This window comes from Dendrobates tinctorius, unplaced genomic scaffold (genome assembly GCF_039654945.1).
Source record: "Dendrobates tinctorius isolate UK_male_01 unplaced genomic scaffold, ASM3965494v1 ptg000126l, whole genome shotgun sequence".
Taxonomy (NCBI): domain Eukaryota; kingdom Metazoa; phylum Chordata; class Amphibia; order Anura; family Dendrobatidae; genus Dendrobates; species Dendrobates tinctorius.
In genome coordinates this window covers 10556389-10581502 of record NW_027361794.1, presented here as the reverse complement: position 1 = coordinate 10581502, position 25114 = coordinate 10556389, and the positions used below count along the sequence as shown (strand labels likewise).

The 25114-nt window shown below is 45.0% G+C and overlaps 1 long non-coding RNA gene across 1 annotated transcript in view; it reads left to right on the top strand.

Moving 5' to 3' along the window:
- Positions 1-21888, top strand: part of LOC141047347 (uncharacterized) — a 60682-nt gene extending 38794 nt beyond the window's left edge. Inside the window, exon 2 of the long non-coding RNA XR_012219772.1 lies at positions 21767-21888. This is a non-coding gene — a long non-coding RNA (uncharacterized lncRNA). The remainder of the gene's footprint in view (positions 1-21766) is intronic.
- Positions 21889-25114: the final 3226 nt, after the last annotated feature.

The following is a 25114-nucleotide window of genomic DNA, read 5'->3' as shown; positions in this document are numbered from 1 at the left end:
CCAAGGACCAAGTCAGTTCGGACGTCACTTTATGGGTCTGGTATAACAGAACCCACCCATACATTACCCCATTTTGCAAACTACACCCTTCAAGGTGTCCAAAATGGATTTTCAAAACTTTGTTAACCCCTTAGGTGTTGCACAGGAATTCAAGCAAAATGACAGTGAAATATCAAAATTTCAATTTTTTGGCAGATATTCCATTGTAATCCAATTTTACCTGCAACCCAGCAAGGGTTAACAGCATACCCAAACCCAAAATTGGTTACCCCAATTCCGCAGTTTATAGAAACACCCCACATGGACACGTAAACTAAATTATGGGCGCGCAAGAGGGCTCAGCACAGAAGGAGAGCTAGGCGGTTTTTGGGATAATAGATTACACTGGAAGAAATCCAGTGGGCCATGTCGTATTGGAGAGACCCTGAGGTACCCCCAGAGTGTAAACCCCCAAAAGGTTACTGCATTTTGGAAACTACACCCCCTAAGGAATGTTTTAGGGGGTATAGTAACCACTTTGACCCAACAAGCGCTCCATTGGAATTTCATGCACTTGGTTGAGGAAATTGAAAAGTACGTTTTTTTACCGGAAAAAGTCGCTTTGGTCCCACATTTTTCATTTTGAAAAGGGGGACCAGGAAAAAGCACACCCCACTTTTTATTCCCCATTGTCTCCCGAACACGGCAATACCACAAGTGTTGTCTAAAACCACAGTATTGGCGCATATGGGAGGGGGGGGATGTGTAGTGGTTTTGTTTTTTTTAACTTTCTTTTACACTTTTTGCCTGCCTGCCCAGACTTGCTGGGACTTGTGGTACCACAAGTTCCAGCGAGTGCAGGCAGGTCCGGTCAGCCTGCACAGAGCAGCGATCGTCCCTGTATGAGACCCTGTGCTGACAGGATCTCATACAGGCAGAGGCGACACTGTGTCGGCCCTGCTACATCGCTGCTATGGCTAGAACTATGTTCTAGCCAATCGCAGCACAGGGGGAGGAGATCAGACACTGACATCCTCCCCCTGGCCTGTGGAGTGACTGGTAAATGCACCAATCGCTCCACAGGCACGAACCCCTGCAGCGAATCACGCCATGTTTTACAAGGCATGCTGCGATTCGCTGGGCTATATAGCCCAGCGAATCACAGTGATTCTAGCTGCAGGGGGTCGGCGCGATGGCCACGCACGGCGAGGGGACAAGCCCTGCTGCCGGTAAGTGCGGCCATCTACCCCCGATCCCCGCGCGATTAGTGGCGGGGACGCTAAAGGGGTTGTGCCGTACTAGTACTGCTCTTGTCCTTTGGTCCAGGACGAGAGAGCAGTACTCGTACGGCGCTCGGTGCCAAGGGTTTTAATGTTTTTCTTTGTGTTTGCAGGTGTTTACTGACATATCTAATGGCATGATGGAAGTACCAGCGAGGAAGAAATCACGGATCGACTGTATCATACACTGCTCTAATGATGACAGTGATGATCTGGCGTCCCTACAGGATTTGGACTCCTGGAAAACATTGCTTAGGGCTGCAGAGATCAGACAGCATGAATCCATCCTGGAAGCAGCTAAGGGCCTTGAAGAACGAGAAATACCACACATACAATATCACCTTAAATGTAGTCTCTTTACAATGAAGAAGTCACTGGATTCTATCCTTGCCAAGGGTGTCAATGTCGAAACAGCAAGTGAAATCCCCAGGAGGAGGCTACTGAGGGGTACCCCCAGTGATAGCAGGGTGTATGCCAAAGTATGTATGTTCTGCGAGAAGTCAAGCAAGTATCTCAAAGGAGAAAAAACAAGGGAGCCAATCGTCCAGTGTGTTGAGCTACGAGCAGATGAGACTATCCGCAGAGCAGCGATAAGGAAAGGCACACAGAGAATCCTACCACAAGTCATGATACAAACTATTCACAAAAGATGATTCCCAAGTGGCCTGTAGGTCTGGTGCAGCAGAAAATCAAGAAGAAAGCAAGGAAGTACGCTACGGAGAGGCAGAGAGAGAAGCCCTTGAGGAACTCTTCTTGTATATAAGGACTGAATTGTTCCCAAACCCAGAAGTACTGCCTATGATAAACTTCACATCTAGGCTTCAGAGATGCATGATGTCCCGTGGTATCATCAAACTGAAACCATCGACAAAGAAACATGTTCGCAGAAAACTTGAAACAGAGTTTGGTGAATCACTCCGCTTTCTCTCCGATGAGAAAGGTAAGCTTCTAGTCTATCAATGGACGACCTTGCCCGGCAAGCACACAGCATGACAAAAGATCTGCAAGAAGCAAGAGCCGCTAACTCTGGAGATGTCGTAACCAAAGCAGCAATGCAGCTGAGGAATGAGATCAAGAAGCAAGATGTGAGTCAGCCATGGCCTCCCGATACAGATCAGAATGTCGTTCCTGCATTAGTCACTCAATTCCTGCAAACCCTGCTTACAGGAGATTGTGAGTGCCAAACTCCCTCTGAAATAGCTCAACGTCTTGCCACATCCTTCGGCAGTGACTTGGTTTTTGCTGTTACCAATGGAAAGACAAAGCCACCCAAGCACGTACTGCTGTCCTTTGCAATTAAGTCTTTGACTGGCAATACAGAACTGGTTCGAACTCTGAGTCGTCTTGGCCACTGTGTGTCATATTCAACGGCTGAGGAGATCGATACAGCCCTTTGTATCCAGAAGTTGGAATGTTCAACGGATGACATCCCAATGCCAGCAAATATCTACCCTGGTGTGTTCACAACCTTGGCCTGGGATAACATTGACAGACTTGAGGAGACACTAAGTGGAGCAGGTACATCTCATAGAGTCAATGGCATCGCTGTTCAGTCCAATGTTGCATGCTCTGTGACAAAAGTCCTGCCAGATGTAACCAAGTCGAAGAAAAGAAGCATAATTCCGACAGAATTAATGCTACCAATATACAACAATGTTGGGCGGCGGGGAGGGCCACCCAGGATTGAGACTGCGAATGTTAACACTACCGAGGAGGTCCAGGATTCAAAAACCAAGAACCATATCTGGCTTCTGGCTAGAATGTCAGACCATGAGGATCAGACCATTAGCAGTTGGACTGGGTTCAACATCCAAATCCGCAGCGACATTGTAGTGGCCCAGGACACTGTAAGCTACCTGCCCACTATCAATGCTCCTGGAACAGCCATGTTCACTGTGAATGAAGTCTTGGAGCAAACACATGCCATCATGCAGACCCTGAAGCTTAACAGAATTGTGTGCGTGTTTGATCAAGCACTCTATACCAAAGCTGCCGAGGTTATCTGGAAACAGGAGAAGTTCAAGAACATTATAATTAGAATGGGTGTCTTCCACACAATCTGTAATCTCTCCATCATAGGTAAGAGTTTTCAGGATGCAGGCCTTAGAGATTTGTGTGTTGAATCCGGTGTCATCGCTGAAGGATCAGTGTCTGGAGTGATGGACGGCCGGAGGTACAACAGAGCAGTGAGACTACACAAGCTGGTCTATGAAGCACTTATGAGGCTTGCATGGAAAAACTTCCTTCCATGGCTAGCAGAAAACCATGCAAGGGACCTTCACCATCTGGATGAAACACTGAAGAACATCACAAACTTTCGCATCAGTGTGTCGCAGGGATCCTTCGAAAAGTTCTTGGATAATGAATTTTGCACACTTACCCTGAAGCTCTTTCAAGTTTATCTTGAGACCTTCAGAAATGAACAACTCTCAGCATTCTGGATGTCATACTTCGACATGGTCGAGACCATGCTGGCCCTGGTTCGAGCTTCAAGAGAAGGCAACTGGATGCTTCACCTAGGAGCAATCCGACAGATGCTACCGTGGTGTTTTGCCTATGACAAGGTCAACTATGCCCAATACCTAACCTATTACTATGCTACGATGTCTCGGCTGCCCATAGACCACCCAGAGGTCCATGAATACTTCATGAAAGGTGGCTTTTTGGTCCAGATCGGTAGCAAGAATCCTTTTGGACAGATTCCTGTGGACCAGACCATCTAAGAAACAATCAACAAAGACACCCAGACACCAGGGGGCACAAAAGGCTTCAGCCTCAAAGTTGGAGCTGTCGCCAGATTCTATCTGACATCGGAGTACCGCAGCATGTACTTGAGGCAGCTGAGGGCCCTAGTAGGCCAACAATATACTGACTTCAGTCATTCAGACCTACAGGTGTCCAGGATTAGAAGAGATGAAGCCGATGTCCGATCTTTTGTTGAACTGCTGGAGACTGGTTGGTTGAACCCCTTCAACAAAGAGCATAATGGTGAACTTATCAGTTTATCAACAGCGACTGCAGCACCACCAGATGTAGCCAAAGACCTTCTAGGGGCATACAGTATAGGAGAGGATGCATATCACACATTCAAGGATGAGCGTTTGGGTACCGATACGCCAACTACACTGTTTCATGACAAGATGACGAAGAACAATCTTAAAACGTTCTCTAACATCAGAATGAAGACACACAGACAAGGCCTTGGCAAGGAGGTAATTTTGAAGGCTGACAGGAACCTATTTGGCCAGATGATACTTGTAGCTGAGAACAGAAAGCTACAAATGAGTGATGTCTTGACTCATCCCCTGGGGCCATTGCCATGGGCACTTGCCAATGGTGATGGGTCTATCCGCAAGACCAACAAGGCTGCCCTAGCAAGGGAGATGGAGAGGAATGTTCCTCCTGCAGAGGTGATCCCTGAGCCCTCTGCAACCATCATTGATGGGATGAGCCTGGTTCAGAAACTGAAGGGAAACGATGCAACATTTGCCCAGCTAGCAGGCACAGCAATGAGTCGCGCTATCCATGAGGGTGCTAAGAGCAAGCGCATTGATATTGTCTTTGACGTCTACAAGGAGACATCCATCAAAGATACAGAAAGAGTCAACAGATATGAAGGCACAGGGATCCATTTCAAGAACATTCAACATGGGCACAACATCCAGCAGTGGAGAAAGCTACTAAGTAATTCCTCCAACAAGGCAAGTCTCATAAAGTTTCTGGTAGAAGAATGGAAGGCGAAACACCACAGGGAGAAGCTTGAGAAGGAGATGTATGTCACATGTGAGCAGCTCTGCTTTAAGATCACCAAAGAACTGTGGGAAGAGGCTGCTGACCTTAAGTCAAGTCAAGAAGAAGCAGACACACGCCTCCTTCTCCATGCTCTTCATGCAGCAGAATCTGGTTACAAGTCTGTCATCATCACTTCAGAGGATACTGATGTCATGGTCCTGTGTCTGGGCATGTGCCACAAAATCCCATCCCACCTGTTCCAGAAATGCGGTACACAGAACCGGACAAGATTCCTGGATATCACCACTCTGAGCAGAACATTGGGAGGCATCGTGTGTGATTCATTGATTGGTATGCATACATTTACAGGCTGTGACACAGTCAGTGCATTCGCTGGCCGTGGGAAGATGACGACACTCAAGCAGTTGAAGATGAACAAGCCATACCAGGATGCCTTTCAGGAAGTTGGTCGTTCATGGGAAGTGTCTCCCGAACTCTTTGAGAAGTTACAGGAAATCACCTGCCACATGTACCTGCCAACTACCCAAACAACTGAGGTAAACAGGCTCTGGTATCAGCTGTTCTGTGCCAGACGTGGAGTGGTAGAGTCAAGTCAACTCCCTCCTTGCCAAGACTGCCTTTTCATGCATGCACTGCGTGCAAACTACCAGGCTGCGATCTGGAGAAGTCTGCAGAGCCAGCCATTTGTTGCAAACCCAACAGACTGCGGTTGGATGATAGATAATGACAGAAAGCTTGTTGTCAAGTGGATGCGAGGGGCACCAGCACCAGAAGCTATTATCCAGCTACTGTCCTGCAAGTGTGTGCGGTCATGCGAACTTCCTCAGTGTACTTGCCTCAGCAATGGCCTGAAGTGCACGGACATGTGCAGGTTACAGACATGCCAGAACAAGGGTATTGAAGACGAGCCAGTAGAACAACAGTCAGATTCAGAGTCTGATGTTGAAGATATTATGGAGTAACGTTATATAATTATACATACACACACTATATATATATATATATATATATATATATATATATTATGAACAACGACAAAGCAAAGTCCAGCAATAACGTGAGCAATCCAGGATGCTGTTAAAAATCTGGACCGTGAAGAAGGCGGGTTCTACCGCTGAAACGCGTGGTCCTATCTGCACTACTTTCCTGCGTTATTGCTGTTTTGAACTGCTTGGACCGTTGCATTTTAATGGATTTATGAATAAAAAGAAAAAAAATTTTAACAGCATCCTTGATTGCTCATGTTATTGCTGGACTTTGCTTTGTCGTTGTTCACATTTGTATGGATGGACTCCCACATCCAGATCCGGGCACAACGGAGTTAACCAGGTCAGCTGTGGTTCACAGGAGTGAGCTGGTCTACATTGTTGGAGAGATATATATATATATATATATATATATATATATATACACACACACTCACACTAGTATGGACAAGCCCATGACATGTTCAGTGTGTATTTACATAACTTGGATTAAATTTTGTTGCAAATACTACATGCATTGTATTGACATTTTGGCATTTCCCCTAAATCGACCTTTAATCATTATTTTTTGGAAATATAGGTAGGATCTATTCAAAAGGTGAAAAATACCATTAACCCCTTCGCGCCGGCCGCCGTAGCGGTACGGCGAATTGTACCCGGATCATAGGCCGGGCGATCGCCGCGGGTCGGGAGCCGGTTCCCGGTGCAAAGTGGTTACTGTACCTCCTAAAACATTCCTTAGGGGGTGTAGTTTCAAAAATGGGGTCACTTTTTTGGGGTTTCCACTGTGCGGGACCTCAGGGTGTCTCCAAATGTGACATGGCCCCATAGATTTCTTAGTGAATTTTGCCGCAGCTTCGCTTACGAAGCCTGCCGTGCGCCAATACTGTGGTTTTAGACAACACTTGTGGTATTGCCGTGTTCGGGAGACAATGGGGAATAAAAAGTGGGGTGTACTTTTTCCTGGTCCCCCTTTTCAAAATGAAAAATGTGGGCCTAAAGCGACATTTTTCGATGATAAACGTACTTTTCAATTTCCTCAACCAAGTGCATGAAACTCCAATAGCGCGCTTGTTGGGTCAAAGTGGTTACTATACCCCCTAAAACATTCCTTAGGGGGTGTAGTTTCCAAAATGCGGTAACCTTTTGGGGGTTTACACTCTGGGGGTACCTCAGGATCTCTCCAATACGACATGGCCCACTGGATTTCTTCCAGTGTAATCTATTATCCCAAAAACCGACTAGCTCTCCTTCTGTGCTGAGCCCTCTTGCGCGCCCATAATTTAGTTTACGTGTCCATGTGGGGTGTTTCTATAAACTGCGGAATTGGGGTAACCAATTTTGGGTTTGGGTATGCTGTTAACCCTTGCTGGGTTGCAGGTAAAATTGGATTACAATGGAATATCTGCCAAAAAATTGAAATTTTGATATTTCACTGTCATTTTGCTTGAATTCCTGTGCAACACCTAAGGGGTTAACAAAGTTTTGAAAATCCGTTTTGGACACCTTGAGGGGTGTAGTTTGCAAAATGGGGTAATGTATGGGTGGGTTCTGTTATACAAGACCCATAAAGTGATGTCCGAACTGACTTGGTCCTTGGAAAAATGGGTTTTGGAAATTTAGTCGTAAACTTTAAAAATTGCATATAAAATTATGAGCCTTATCACATCCGAAAAATATAAAATTTCATTTCCAAAATGATGCCAATGTGAAGTAGACATGTGGAGAATGTAAACTAATAACTGTTATGGGGGGTATCAGCATTTTTGTAAAAAGTAGAGAATTTCAAAGTTCAAAAATTAGCGAATTTTTCCCAAATTTTCGTGTAATTTTTTTATGCAGAAAGGTAAAATCTATTGACTCACAATTAGCACTACCATGAAGTACAATATGTCATGAGAAAACAATCTCAGAATGGCGTGGGTAGGTGATAGCGTCCCAAAGTTATTACCGCATGAAGTGACAGGTCAGATTTACAAAAAATGGCCTAGGCATTTGGGTACAAATAGGCCTGAAGGGGTTAAGCTACTGATGTGCAAGGGCTATCATATCAAAACATAAACTACAGACATGCATCTACCTAAAAACACCAAAGAGAATTAGTCACTCCGGGTAGTACCGATATCTGGCCCGGCTCATGGACTACCTCAACACATCCCCATACTCACTTCTAACATCCAGCCTTGATCCTCTACACGTTTTCGCAACCATGATAACCTCATACCCATTCTTGCAGCCCCCGGTCTCCCTACCTGGAGCACTATGGAACGCACGCTCTGTCTGTAACAAACTGTCATTTATCCATGACCTCTTCATCACCAACAAACTCTCCATCCTTGGCATCACCGAAACCTGGCTCACCCCCCTCTGACTCAGCCTCTCCAGCCGCACTCTCTTACCGCGGATTCCACCTCTCTTACACCCCTCGCCCCAGCAACAAACGTGGTGGAGGAGTTGGCTTGCTCCTCTCTGATACCTGGTCCTTTACCCCAATTCCACTACCACCCTCCGCCACTCTTCCCTCGTTTGAGGTGCACTGCATCCGCATCTACTCCCCCTCCAACCTCCAGCTGGCTCTCATCTACCACCCCCCAGAACTAGCCAGCTCCACCTTTCTCGACCACTTCACCACCTGGCTACTTCATTTCCTCTCTGCTGACATCCCCACAATCCTCATGGGTGACTTCAACATCCCTATTGATGCTTCCACCCCGGCTGCCTCTAAACTTTTATCGCTCACTGCCTCCTTTGGCCTCACTCAATGGTCCTCTGCGGCCTCTCACAAAGATGGTCACATGCTGGACCTTATCTTCACCTGCCTCTGTTCCCTTACTAATCTCAATAACTCACCCCTCCCCCTTTCTGACCACAACCTACTGACATTCTCTTCCCTCTCCTCTCCTACTGCACAAACCCTACTCCACAAACTCGCTCACCCTCGTAGAAATCTCAAACATATCAATTTTACAATCGTTCTCTGAGTCCCTTCTCCCTCTTACAGACATATCTTCACTTCATGACACAGATTCTGCTGCCACCTTTTATAACACTACAATAACAGCAGCACTTGACTCTGCCGCCCCCTCACACATAGCAAAACTCATACAATCAACAGGCAGCCCTGGCTGACCAGCCTCACCAACTAACTGAGACGGGCTTCCAGGGTTGCTGAGCGGAGATGGAAGAAATCCCGCTCGGCCGAGCACTTAACCGCATACAAGCAGTCCCTCACCAGCTTCAAGTCAACGCTCACTGCTGCAAAACAAACTTATTTTTCAACTCTCATATCCTCCCTGTCTCACAACCCTAAACAGCTTTTCAACACTTTCAATTCTCTACTCTGTCCCCCAACATCACCTCCTCTCATTACCACTGAAGACTTTGCCTCCTTCTTTAAGCAGAAGATTGATACGATCAGAGAAAGCTTTGGCCCACAGCCCCCAATGCCCCTCTTAGCTGCTCAGCCCTGTTCATCCAAAACCAACTTCACCATGACAGAAGATCAGCTCTCCACCCTCCTATCAAGATCACACCTCACCACTTGCAAGCTTGACTCGCTCCCGTCCCACCTCATCCCTAACCTCGCCACAGTCTTTATCCCTACTCTAACACACCTCTTCAACCTCTCACAAATGGTGTGTTCCCCTCATCCTTCAAACATGCCTCGATCACACCCATCCTCAAAAAGACCTCCCTTGACCCATTCTCTGTCTAGCAATTGCCCGATATCTCTTCTCCATTATGCCTCAAAACTACTGGAACAGCATGTCCATCTTGAACTGTCCTCCCACCTCTCCTGATCCCTCTTTGACCGCTTACAATCAGGCTTCTGACTGCAGCACTCAACTGAAACTGCCCTTACTAAAGTCACCAATGACCTACTAACCGCCAAGAGCAAGCGACACTACTCTGTCCTTCTCCTGGACCTGTCTTCTGCCTTCGACACTGTGGAGCATTTCCTCCTGCTACAGATTCTCATCTCTTGGCATCACAGGTTTGGCCCTATCCTGGATCTTATATCTAACAGACTGAACATTCAGTGTCTCCCACTCCCACACCACCTCCTCACCTCGCCCCCTTTCGGTGTTCCTCAAAGCTCAGCTCTAGGACCCCTACTCTTCTCCATCTACACCTTCAGCCTGGGACAGGTCATGAAATCCCACGTGTTGCAGTATCATCTCTGCCGATGACACGCAGATCTACGTATCTGGACCTGACCTCACCTTACCATAATCCCACAATGTCTGTCTGCTATTTCAGCTTTCTTCTCTGCTTGCTTACTAAAACAACATGGACAAAACTGAATTCATAATCTTTCCCCCATCTCACTCTACCCCTCCACCAGACCTATCCATCAATATGAATGGCTGCTCACTTTCCCCAGTCCTGCATGCTCGGTGCCTCTGGGTATCCTTGACTCTGCCCTCTCTTTCAAGCCACATATCCAAACCCTTGCCTCCTCCTGCCATCTCAAACTCAAAAATATTTCCCGGATCTGTGCATTCCTTGACCATGAAACCACAAAAACACTACTGCACGCCCTTATCTCCTGCCTCGACTACTGCAACCTCCTACTCTCTGGTCTACCCTCTGGCACCACTGAAATCCATCCTACACTCTGCTGCCTGACTAATCCACCTGTCTCCCCGTTATTCCCCAGCCTCTCCTCTGCCAAGCCCTTCATTGGCTTCCTATCGTTCAGAGGCTCCAGTTCAAAACCCTAACTATATAGAAAAAATAAAGACGCGCACTCGTGCTGTAGGAGGAGGTGCTGACTGAACGTGGATATACCACAGGTAAAAGTCAACAGGTAGACAGTCGCACTCAAAATTAAATGTCACTTGCATCAGAGTCATTAAAGGAATTATTATGATTTTTATTAATTTTTTTTTTTTTTTCCAATAAATCAAGAAAAGTGAAAAAACACCGCAAACAGAGATCAGATTCCAAACATGAGTATTACACAGTTACGTTTCGACCTATACCTAGGTCTTTCTCAAACCATACTCAATAGGAGTGTCAAGGTATATGGAAAGAGGACAATTTTTCAGAGTCCCAAAGTAAGGGCTGTGGCAAGAGAGCGGCAGGGATCTGCAGTGTTGATCCCTGCCGCTCTCTTGCCACAGCCCTTACTTTGAGACTCTGAAAAATTGTCCTCTTTCCATATACCTTGACACTCCTATTGAGTATGGTTTGAGAAAGACCTAGGTATAGGTCAAAACGTAACCGTGTAATACTCATGTTTGGAATCTGATCTCTGTTTGCGGTGTTTTTTCACTTTTCTTGATTTATTGGAAAAAAAAAATTAATAAAAATCATAATAATTCCTTTAATGACTCTGATGCAAGTGACATTCAATTTTGAGTGTGACTGTCTACCCGTGGACCAAAACCCTAACTATGACATACAAAGCCATCCACAACCTGTCTCCTCCATACATCTGTGACATGGTCTCCAGGTACTTACCCACACGCAAGCTTCAATCCTCTCAAGATCTTCTCTACTCCCCTCTTATCTCTTCCCACAACCGCATACAAGACTTCTCCCGTGCTTCCCCCATACTCTGGAACTCTCTACCCCAACACAGCAGTGTTATGAATGAGTCACCGAGGAGGAAAAACAAAAAGCAAGCTAAGCCCAGAAAACCAGAGAGGTTGGTAACTAGCGGATTGCAGACCCCTGATCTTATCCACAACAACTAGCAGTAGCCGTGCAGCGTGCCTACGGTGGTCCTAGATGCCTCGTCATGGCTGGAGAACTAAATAAGCCTAAAGAAAGAAAAGGGAAAATCTAAACTGCCCCAGAGCAGACCCCAAAGCAATAGACAGCCACCAACATGTATTGTCTGTGAAACAAGATGAAAACACAAGCACAGAAAGATAGGCTGAGCAAACGGTGGGGCCCACACTAACTAGAAAGGATAGGAAAGGAAAGCTGCTGTCTGCAATCCGGAAAAACCCTGCCAAAAAGATGTCCAACACGTCTGATAGGAAAAAGCCCTGAAGTCGCTAGACCCTATATCAGCACTCAGGTATATTCTGAAGACAGAGCAAAAGAGATCAACTGATCAGGGACAAAAACAAACTGAAATAATCAGAGACAAAAATGGGAATTCAGCACAGCCCCAGCCGGGGCTGGCTGAACACAAAAAACTAAGAAACCAGACCAAAACTCACAATAGTAGAGCAAACTTAGCTTTCAGAAGGCAGGAACCGAACTGGAAACCAGAAGCCACAGGCAGGAGAAATCACCAGCAAGAAAATAGGGAGTCGGCTGCCTTAAATCCAATCAAAGACTCCTGATGTCCAATCGCAGTCGTCCTCCTCAGGTGGCAGGTCTCTGCCATTTAGATCAGCTTCATTACCTCCTTTCACCAACAGAGGGAGTCCAGATAGAGAACTCACTACTCCTCTGTCAGCACAGCCAGCTCCATCACCCTCACCAGAAGCCAGAGGTGAACCAGAAAATGCATTCACAACAGTGGGCCATTTATATGGACACACCTAAATAAAATTGGAATGGTTGGTGACCCAGATCGGAGCGCTGAATTTGCAGAATGGGCAAAACAAAAATTGGAACAGTACCCTCAGTTTACACAGAACATTATGTTCAGTGATGAGGCAAACTTTTTTTTTTTTTGGTGGGCCATTTACAGTGGGGCAAAAAAGTATTTAGTCAGTCAGCAATAGTGCAAGTTCCACCACTTAAAAAGATGAGAGGCGTCTGTAATTTACATCATAGGTAGACCTCAACTATGGGAGACAAACTGAGAAAAAAAATCCAGAAAATCACATTGTCTGTTTTTTTTTTTCATTTTATTTGCATATTATGGTGGAAAATAAGTATTTGGTCAGAAACAAGCAATCAAGATTTCTGGCTCTCAGACCTGTAACTTCTTCTTTAAGAGTCTCCTCTTTCCTCCACTCATTACCTGTAGTAATGGCACCTGTTTAAACTTGTTATCAGTATAAAAAGACACCTGTGCACACCCTCAAACAGTCTGACTCCAAACTCCACTATGGTGAAGACCAAAGAGCTGTCAAAGGACACCAGAAACAAAATTGTAGCCCTGCACCAGGCTGGGAAGACTGAATCTGCAATAGCCAACCAGCTTGGAGTGAAGAAATCAACTGTGGGAGCAATAATTAGAAAATGGAAGACATACAAGACCACTGATAATCTCCCTCGATCTGGTGCTCCACGCAAAATCCCACCCCGTGGGGTCAGAATGATCACAAGAACGGTGAGCAAAAATCCCAGAACCACGCGGGGGGACCTAGTGAATGAACTGCAGAGAGCTGGGACCAATGTAACAAGGCCTACCATAAGTAACACACTACACCACCATGGACTCAGATCCTGCAGTGCCAGACGTGTCCCACTGCTTAAGCCTGTACATGTCCGGGCCCGTCTGAAGTTTGCTAGAGAGCATTTGGATGATCCAGAGGAGTTTTGGGAGAATGTCCTATGGTCTGATGAAACCAAACTGGAACTGTTTGGTAGAAACACAACTTGTCGTGTTTGGAGGAAAAAGAATTCTGAGTTGCATCCATCAAACACCATACCTACTGTAAAGCATGGTGGTAGAAACATCATGCTTTGGGGCTGTTTCTCTGCAAAGGGGCCAGGACGACTGATCCGGGTACATGAAAGAATGAATGGGGCCATGTATCATAGAATCATAGAATCGTAGAGTTGGAAGGGACCTCCTGGGCCATCTGGTCCAACCCCCTGCTCAAAGCAGGATTCGCTAAATCATCCCAGTCAGATGTCTGTCCAGCCTCTGAAGACTTCCATTGAAGGAGAACTCACCACTTCTCGTGGCAGCCTGTTCCACTCATTGATCACTCTAACTGTCAAAAAGTTTTTTCTAATATCTAATCTGTGTCTCCTCCCATTCAGTTTCAGTATCGTGAGATTTTGAGTGCAAACCTCCTTCCATCAGCAAGGGCATTGAAGATGAAACGTGGCTGGGTCTTTCAACATGACAATGATCCAAAGCACACCGCCAGGGCAACGAAGGAGTGGCTTCGTAAGAAGCATTTCAAGGTCCTGGAGTGGCCTAGCCAGTCTCCAGATCTCAACCCTATAGAAAACCTTTGGAGGGAGTTGAAAGTCCGTGTTGCCAAGCGAAAAGCCAAAAACATCACTGCTCTAGAGGAGATCTGCATGGAGGAATGGGCCAACATACCAACAACAGTGTGTGGCAACCTTGTGAAGACTTACAGAAAACGTTTGACCTCTGTCATTGCCAACAAAGGATATATCACAAAGTATTGAGATGAAATTTTGTTTCTGACTAGAGTTGAGCGATACCGTCCGATACTTCAAAGTATCGTATCGGATGGTATCGGCCGATCTTTAAAAAAAGTATCGGTATCGCCGATTCCGATACCGGAAGTCCCATTCAAGTCTATGGGACTTCCGGTATCGGAATAAGAAAAACCCTTTCCTGCCCTTGTACAGCCTCTCTGGGGTCTGTACGGGCCTTTCGGGGGGCTGTGCCGGCCTGCCAGGGGGTCTGTGCAGGCTCCGGTGGTCTGTGCCGGCCTGCCGGGGGGCTGTGCCGGCCTGCCGGTGGTCTGTGCAGGCTCCGGTGGGCTGTGCCGGCCTGCCGGGGGGCTGTGCCGGCCTGCCGGGGGGCTGTGCAGGCTCCGGGGGGCTGTGTCGGCCTGCCGGGGGGCTGTGCCGGCCTGCCGGTGGTCTGTGCAGGCTCCGGGGGGCTGTGCCGGCCTGCCGGGGGGCTGTGCCGGCCTGCCGGGGGGCTGTGCAGGCATCGTCCGATGGGACTACAAGTCCCATCGGGCGATGCCTGCTACCATGACAGTGATTGACACATTAGCCAATGATGGGACAGTAATAGTCCTATCATCCGGCTAATGTGTTGAATGTAAAAAAAAAAAAAAAAATTTACATGCTACATACATACAACATGCATACTACATACATGCTACATTCATACTACATACTACATACATGCTACATACATGCTACATTCATACTACATAAATACTACATGCAACATACATACTACATATATACTACATACATACTACATATATACTACATGCATGCTACATACATACTGCATGCTACATACATACTACATGCTACATACATACTACATGCTACATACATACCACATATATACTACATACATACTACATACATACTACATGCATGCTACATGCTACATACTACATATATACTACATGCATGCTACATACATACTACATGCTACATACTACATATATACTACATGCATGCTACATACATACTACATGCTACATACATACTACATATATACTACATGCATGCTACATACATACTACATGCTACATACATACTACATATATACTACATGCATGCTACATACATACTACATGCTACATACATACTACGTATATACTACATGCATGCTACATACATACTACATGCTACATACATACCACATACATACTACATACATGCTACATGCTACATATATACTACATATATACTACATGCATGCTACATACATACTACATGCTACATACATACTACATATATACTACATACATACTACATACATACTACATGCTACATACATACTACATATATACTACATGCATGCTACATACATACTACATGCTACATACATACTACATACATACTACATACATACTACATACATACTACATGCTACATACATACCACATACATACTACATGCTACATACATTCATACATATATACTACATGCATGCTACATACATACTACATATATACTACATGCATGCTACATACATACTGCATGCTACATGCATGCTACATACATACTACATACATACTACATGCTACATACATACCACATATATACTACATACATACAATACATTCATACAATACATACATAGACATACAGTACATATAACATAGAGTAACATACTTACCAATACTTGTCACATTGTTCCCCGAAGCCATTGTCTTTTCCGGAATAAATATTAACATAACAAACCACAAAAATACTCACCCACGATCCGAAGCAGTCCACGAGTGTGTCCCACGACGATCTTGGGTAGAGAACTGCAGGATCAGCTGATGCTGCCGTTCTCTACGGGCTGCAGGAATCCAATGACGGAAGGTAGGTATCCTTCCGCACTGTATTCCTCCGCCACTTAAAAAAAAAAAAAAAAAGTCCCTAGTCTCACTTTATGCCATTGCTGTGTGAGAAATTCCCACACAGCAATGGCATAAAGTGAGACTAGGGACTTTTTTTTTTTTTTTTAAGTGGCGGAGGAATACAGTGCGGAAGGATACCTACCTTCCGTCATTGGATTCCTGCAGCCCGTAGAGAACGGCAGCATCATCTGATGCTGCAGTTCTCTACCCAAGATCATCGTGGGACACACTCGTGGACTGCTTCGGATCGTGGGTGAGTATTTTTGTGGTTATGTTAATATTTATTCCGGAAAAGACAATGGCTTCGGGGAACAATGTGACAAGTATTGGTAAGTATGTTACTCTATGTTATATGTACTGTATGTCTATGTATGTATTGTATGAATGTATTGTATGTATGTAGTATATATGTGGTATGTATGTAGCATGTAGTATGTATGTAGTATGTATGTAGCATGCATGTAGCATGCAGTATGTATGTAGCATGCATGTAGCATGCAGTATGTATGTAGCATGCATGTAGCATGCAGTATGTATGTAGCATGCATGTAGCATGCAGTATGTATGTAGCATGCATGTAGTATATATGTAGTATGTATGTAGCATGCATGTAGTATATATGTAGTATGTATGTAGCATGTATGTAGTATGTATGTGGTATGTATGTAGCATGTAGTATGTATGTAGCATGCATGTAGTATATATGTAGTATGTATGTAGCATGTAGTATGTATGTAGTATGTATGTAGTATGTATGTGGTATGTATGTAGCATGTAGTATGTATGTAGCATGCATGTAGTATGTATGTGGTATGTATGTATGTAGCATGTAGTATGTATGTAGTATGTATGTAGTATGTATGTAGCATGTAGTATGTATGTAGCATGCATGTAGTATATATGTAGTATGTAGTATGTATGTAGTATGTATGTGGTATGTATGTAGCATGTGGTATGTATGTAGCATGCATGTAGTATGTATGTAGTATGTATGTAGTATGTATGTAGTATGTATGTATGTAGTATATATGTAGTATGTATGTAGCATGTATGTGGTATGTATGTAGCATGTAGTATGTATGTAGCATGCATGTAGTATATATGTAGTATGTAGTATGTATGTATGTGGTATGTATGTAGCATGTAGTATGTATGTAGCATGCATGTAGTATGTATGTAGCATGCATGTAGTATGTATGTAGCATGCATGTAGTATGTATGTAGCATGCATGTAGTATGTATGTAGCATGCATGTAGTATGTATGTAGCATGTATGTAGTATGTATGTAGTATGTATGTAGCATGCAGCATGTATGTAGCATGTATGTAGTATATATGTAGTATGTATGTAGCATGTAGTATGTATGTAGCATGTAGTATGTATGTAGTATTTTTTTTTAACATTTAACACATTAGCCGGATGATGGGACTACTACTGTCCCATCATTGGCTAATGTGTCAATCACTGTCATGGTAGCAGGCATCGCCAGATGGGACTTGTAGTCCCATCGGACGATGCTTGCACAGACCCCCGGACATCAGCACAGCCCCCCGGCAGGCCGGCACAGCCCCCCGGCAGGCCGGCACAGCCCCCCGGCAGGCCGGTACAGACCCCCACAGGGTGCACAGACCACCGGCAGGCCGGCACAGCCCCCCGGCAGGCCGGTACAGACCCCCACAGGGTGCACAGACCACCGGCAGGCCGGCACAGCCCCCCGGCAGGCCGGTACAGACCCCCACAGGGTGCACAGACCACCGGCAGGCCGGCACAGCCCCCCGGCAGGCCGGTACAGACCCCGGGCAGTCCACACAGCCCCCCGGCAGGCCGGCACAGCCCCCCGGCAGGCCGGCAGAGACCCCCGGAAGGCCCGAAATGACGGCGCATCATGATGCGCACACACCGCGCATCATGATGACGTCAGGCTGTCAATCAACTGAACTTCCGATTCCGATGCCGAATTCCGATATTGAAAAAATATCGGAAGTCGGTATCGGAATTCCGATACAGCAAGTATCGGCCGATACCCGATACTTGCGGTATCGGAATGCTCAACACTATTTCTGACCAAATACTTATTTTCCACCATAATATGCAAATAAAATGAAAACAAAACAGACAATGTGATTTTCTGGATTTTTTTTTCTCAGTTTGTCTCCCATAGTTGAGGTCTACCTATGATGTAAATTACAGACGCCTCTCATCTTTTTAAGTGGTGGAACTTGCACTATTGCTGACTGACTAAATACTTTTTTGCCCCACTGTATATGGATACACGTAAATAAAATGGGAATGGTGACAGCTTTCTGGTGTAGGGTGTCTTGCATTGAAATCTGCTATAATGACCCGGGTACTGAGTTCACCATACATCAACACAATTTCTATCTGCTCCTCACGTGTTAACCTCTGCGACATGTCAATGTCTGTAAACAAAGAGAAACTTGTAAATAACTCATGAAAGAATAAAGTTACGTTAAATCCAAGCTCACCATTGTTTTCTTGTGAAATTCTCAGCACGTTTGATGTGTCATATGACCCTTTTCCCATTGAAAAAAATAAGGTTGGATCCAAAATGGCCGACTTCAAAATGGCCGCCATGGTCACCATCCATCTTGAAAAGTTTTTCCCTCCCATATACTAATGTGCCACAAACAGGAAGTTGATATCACCAACCATTCCCATTATATTTAGGTGTATCCATAAAAATGGCCCACCCTGTACTATATGGAGGACTATGGGAAGTGTATAATACTGTATGGAGGACTGAGGAGTGTATTTTAATATATGGAGGACTATAGGGAGAGTATCATACTATGGGGAGTGTATTATACTATATGGAGGACTATGGGGCACATTATATTATATCGAGGACTATGGGGTGTGCATTTTACAATATGGAGGACTGTGGTGCACATTATAATATATGGAGGACTATGAGGTGTTTTATACTAAACAGGCAAAATGCTGCATATTCATCAAGTGATTGGATTGTTTATGCCATAACAAAAATCTTTGTTCTCAGCAGCACATCGCCCGGTGTAAACTGTAGATGTGCTGCTGATAACATGATACTGTATGGGGACAGATGGATCTAATTGTGTTTGTTCTGTCCCTTCATTCTTCCTCAGCCTGTGGAAAGAGGCCGGGAAACAAGCGAACGACTTCAATATTGTTGATCACACTCGTTTAGCGGCCTGAACTCAGCGCCGGTAACAACAACAGAAATGCTTCTGTGTGATGTGCAATATGTTAGCATTTGGGGCCCCATTTTAAACTTTTGCCTAAGGCCCCACTTTGCTTAAAACCGGCCCTGCTTCTGTGGACGCCAAATTAATAGGCTGAAATTCTGCTCAATATTAATATAATTATTACATAGTAACATAGTTATTAAGGTTGAAGGGAGACTTTAAGTCCATCTAGTTCAACCCATATCCTATCCTAACTTGCCCTAACATGTTGATCCAGAGGAAGGCAAAAAAACCCATGTGGCAACAGTAAGCTTCACATTGGGAAAAAAATTCCTTCCCGACTCCACATACGGCAATCAGACTAGCTCCCTGGATCAACGCAATATTAAGGAGACTAGTGTATATACCCTGTAATATTATACTTTTCAAGAAAGGCATCCAGTCCCTTCTTAAATTTTAGTAGTGAATCACTCATTACAACATCATATGGCAGAGAGTTCCATAGTCTCACTGCTCTTACAGTAAAGAATCCGCGTCTGTGAGTATGCTTAAACCTTCTTTCCTCCAGACGTAGAGAATGCCCCCTTGTCCCCGTCACAGGTCTAAGAGTAAAAAGATCATTAGAAAGGTCTTTGTATTGTCCCCACATATATTTATACATTGTAATAAGATCACCCCTAAGCCTTCGATTCTCCAAACTAAATAACCCCAAGTGTAAGAACCTGTCTTGGTATTGCAGACCCCCTAGTTCCCTAATAACCTTGGTCGCTCTTCTCTGCACCCGCTCCAGTTCAGCTATGTCTTTCTTATATACCGGAGACCAGAACTGTACACAGTATTCTAAGTGTGGTCGCACTAGTGACTTATATAGAGGTAAAATTATGTTCTCCTCATGAGCATCTATGCCTCTTTTAATGCATCCCATTATTTTATTTGCCTTTGCAGCAGCTGCTTGACTCTGGCCACTAAATGTGAGTTTGTCGTCCACCCATACACCCAGGTCTTTTTCAGTGACTGTTTTGCCCAGTGTTTTACAATTAAGCACATAATTATACAACTTGTTCGTTCTACCCAAGTGCATGACCTTACATTTATCCCCATTAAAGCTCATTTGCCATTTATCAGCCCAAGCTTCTAGTTTACATAAATCCTCCTGTAATATAAAATTGTCCTCCTCTGTATTAATTACCCTGCAGAGTTTAGTGTCATCTGCAAATATTGAAATTCTACTCTCTATGCCCCCTACAAGGTCATTAATAAATATGTTAAAAAGAAGCGGGCCCAAAACTGACCCCTGTGGTACCCCACTGCTAACCGTGACCCAGTCCGAGTGTGCTCCATTAATAACCACCCTTTGTTTCCTATCCCTGAGCCAGCTCTTAACCCACCTACACATATTTTCCCCTATCCCCATTGTTCTCATTTTATGTATCAACCTTTTGTGTGGCACCGTATCAAAAGCTTTTGAAAAGTCCATGTACACCACGTCCACTGCATTCCCTTGGTCCAGTCCGAAACTTACCTCTTCATAAAAGCTTATCAGATTAGTCTGACAGGAACGGTCTCTTGTAAACCCATGTTGATATTGGGTCATAAGGTTATTCTTCTCCAGATACTCCAGTATAGTATCTCTTAGAAAACCCTCCAGGATTTTACCCACAGTTGAGGTTAAACTTACTGGCCTATAATTTCCAAGTTCAGTTTTTGTCCCCTTTTTGAATATTGGCACCACATTTGCTATACGCCAGTCCTGTGGTACAGACCCTGTTATTATGGAATCTTTAAAGATTAAAAATAGTGGTCTATCTATGACTGTGCTTAATTCCTGCAGTACTCGGGGGTGTATCCCATCCGGGCCCGGGGATTTGTCAATTTTAGTGATTTGTAGACGCCGCCATACTTCCTGCTGGGTTAAGCAGGTGACATTTAATGGAGAATTTTTATCCCTGATCATGTTATCCGTCATGGGATTTTCTTGTGTAAATACTGTTGAAAAAAAGTTATTTAGCATATTAGCTTTTACCTCATCCTCATCCACCATTTCACCCAGACTATTTTTAAGGGGACCAACACTATCATTTTTTAGCTTCTTACTATTCATGTAGTTAAAGAATATTTTGGGATTATTTTTACTTTCTCTGGCAATGAGTCTCTCTGTCTCAATCTTTGCTGTCTTGATTTGCTTTTTACAGATTTTATTTAATTTTCTGTATTTAGTTAATGCCTCATCACTACCTACTTGCTTTAATTCTCTAAATGCTTTATTTTTATCTCTTATTGCGCCCCTTACAGCTCTATTTAGCCATAGTGGTTTCCTCCTATTTCTCGCATGTTTATTCCCATACGGTATATATTGTGCACAGGTCCTATTCAGGATGCTAATAAACGTCTCCCATTTTCTTTGTGTATTTTTATGTCTCAGGATATCGTCCCAGTTAATTGCACCAAGATCATCTCTCATCCGTTGGAAATTTGCCTTCCTGAAGTTTAGTGTCCTTGTAACCCCTCTACTACACATCTTATTAAAGGATACATGAAAACTTATTAATTTGTGATCACTATTACCCAAGTGACCCTCAACCCTTACATTTGATATGCGGTCTGGCCTGTTGGTTAATATTAGGTCTAGCAGTGCCCCCACTCTTGTTGGGTCCTGAACCAGTTGTGAAAGGTAATTGTCTCTCATCGTTGTCAGAAACCTATTACCCTTGCTGGAACTGCAGGTTTCGGTTCCCCAATGTATTTCAGGGTAGTTGAAGTCCCCCATAATAATGACTTCTCCTTGAGTCGCTGCTTCATCTATTTGCTTTATGAGGATATTCTCTGTAGCTTCCATTATTTTTGGAGATTTATAACAAACCCCTATCAGTAATTTATTTTTCCCCCCTCCCCTTATCTCTACCCACAGGGACTCTACATTTTCATTAGATTCATATATATTATCACGAAGGATGGGTTTTAAGGATGATTTTACATATAAACACACACCTCTCCCTCGCTTATTTGTTCGGTCATTTCTGAACAGACTATAGCCCTGTAAATTAACAGCCCAGTCATGGCTCTCGTCCAGCCATGTCTCAGATATCCCACCATGTCATAATTATGTTCCAACAACATTAACTCCAATTCCTCCATTTTGTTGGCGAGACTTCTGGCATTAGTATACATGCACTTTATGTATCTCTCTGTACCTCTATTCTTTCTTAAATTATTAACTGTTCTAACCCCACCCCCCATGCCACCTCCACCCCCAATGTCATTATTTGTGCCCAGGTCTCTATCTGCACTGTCTTCCCCTCCTATAAAAGGAATACCCTCCCCCCCCGTCCCTAGTTTAAACACTCCTCCAACCTTCTAGCCTCCTCTAACCTTTCTCCCCCAGCACAGCGGCACCCTCCCCATTGAGGTGCAGCCCGTCCCTAGCATAGAACCTGTAGCCAACTGAGAAGTCGGCCCAGATCTGCAGGAACCCAAACCCCTCCTTCCTACACCAATTCCTGAGCCACTTATTAACTATTTTATATTGTTTGTATCACTTAATACTGAGCAGAATTAATTCCGCTGAGTGGCTGCCATTGTACCTTGAGAATCGGCTACACACAGTACAATGCCCCCACAACTCTAGACACACACAGTATGATGCCCCCCAGCCACACACAGTACAATGCCCCCACAGCCCCAGACACACAGTATGATGCCCCCACAACGTACAATGCTCTACAGCCCCAGCCACACACAGCACGATGCCCCCACAGCCCCAGCCACCCCAGTACAATGTCCCCACAACGTAGGATACTTTACAGCCTCAGCCACATACAGTACAATGCCCCCACAGCCCAAGCCACACACAGGACAATGCCCCCACAGCCCAAGCCACACACAGGACAATGCCCCCACATTCCCAGGCACACACAGTATGATGCCCCCCAGCCCCAGCCACACAGTACAATGCCCCCACAGCCCCAGACACACATAGTATGATGCCCCCACAACGTACAATGCTCTACAGCCCCAGCCACACACAGCACGATGCCCCCACAGCCCCAGCCACCCCAGTACAATGTCCCCACAATGTAGGGTACTTTACAGCCTCAGCCACATACAGTACAATGCCCCCACAGCCCAAGCCACACACAGGACAATGCCCCCACAGCCCATGCCACACACAGGACAATGCCCCCACAGCCCCAGGCACACACAGTATGATGCCCCCACAACGTAAGAAACTTTTCAGCCTCAGCCACATACAGTACAATGCCCCCACACACAGTAAGATGCGCCCACAGCTCCAGCCACACACAGTACAATGCCCCCACAGCCCCAGTCACACACAGTACAATGCCCCCACAGCCCCAGTCACACACAGTACAATGCCCCCACAGCCCCAGCCACACACAGGACAATGCCCCCCCAGCCACACACAGTATGATGCCCCCACAACGTAGGATACTTTACAGCCTCAGCCACATACAGTCATGGCCAAAAGTTTTGAGAATGACACAAATATTATATTTTCACATGATCTGCTGGCCTCTGTTTTTTATGTGTGTTTGTCAGATGTTTTTATCACATACAGAAATATAATTGCAATCATATTATGAGTAGCAAAAGGTTATATTGACAGTTAGAATGAGTTAATGCAGCAAGTCAATATTTGCAGTGTTGACCCTTCTTCTTCAGGACCTCAGCAATTCTCCCTGACATGCTCTCAATCAACTTCTGGATCAAATCCTGACTGATAGCAGTCCATTCTTGCAAAATCAATGCTTTTATTTTGTCTGAATTTGAAGGTTTTTGTTTGTCCACCCGTCTCTTGATGATTGACCACAAGTTCTCAATGGGATTAAGATCTGGGGAGTTTCCAGGCCATGGTCCCAAAATCTCTATGTTTTGTTCCATGAGCCATTTAGTTATCACCTTTGCTTTATGGCAAGGTGCTCCATCATATTGAAAAAGGCATTGTTGATTGCCAAACTGCTCTTGGACGGTTGGGAGAAGTTGCTCTTGGAGGACATTCTGGTACCATTCTTTATTCATGGCTGTGTTTTTAGGCAAGACTGAGAGAGAGCCCATTCCCTTGGCTGAGAAGCAACCCCACACATGAATGGTTTCAGGATGCTTGACAGTTGGCATGAGACAAGACTGGTGGTAGCGCGAACCTGGTCTTCTCCGAATAAGCCGTTTTCCACGTGTCCCAAACAGTCGAAAAGGGGATTCATCAGAGAAAATGACTTTACCCCGTCCTCAGCGTGCAGATGCACTCACACCTGCCTGCTGCCATTCCTGAGCAAGCTCTGCACTGCTGGTAGCCTGATCCCGCAGCTGAACCACTTTTAAGAGACGGTCCTGGCGCTTGCTGGTCTTTCTTGGGCGCCCTGGAGCCTTTTTAGCAACAAGGGAACCTCTCTCCTTGAAGTTCTTGATGATGCGATAGATTGTTGACTGAGGTGCAATCTTTCTAGCTGCGATACTCTTCCCTGTTAGGCCATTTTTGTGCAGTGCAATGATGACTGCACGTGTTTCTTTAGAGGTAACCATGGTTAACAGAAGTGTTGTGAGTTCATTTTCCCCTTCACTACTGAGGCCCGAGGAACTCCCTCTTCTGGAGAAGAAAGGTAGTGAGCCTGATTGTCAAACACCTGGGGCTGATGATGATGACTGGCTGAGTGGAGTTAATGACTGGATATAAGGCTGCCGACGCCCTTCTGGCCTGCGGGTGATTTCTCTGTGGACTTCTAGGAAACCAGTCTGATTCCTGCTCATCTAAAGC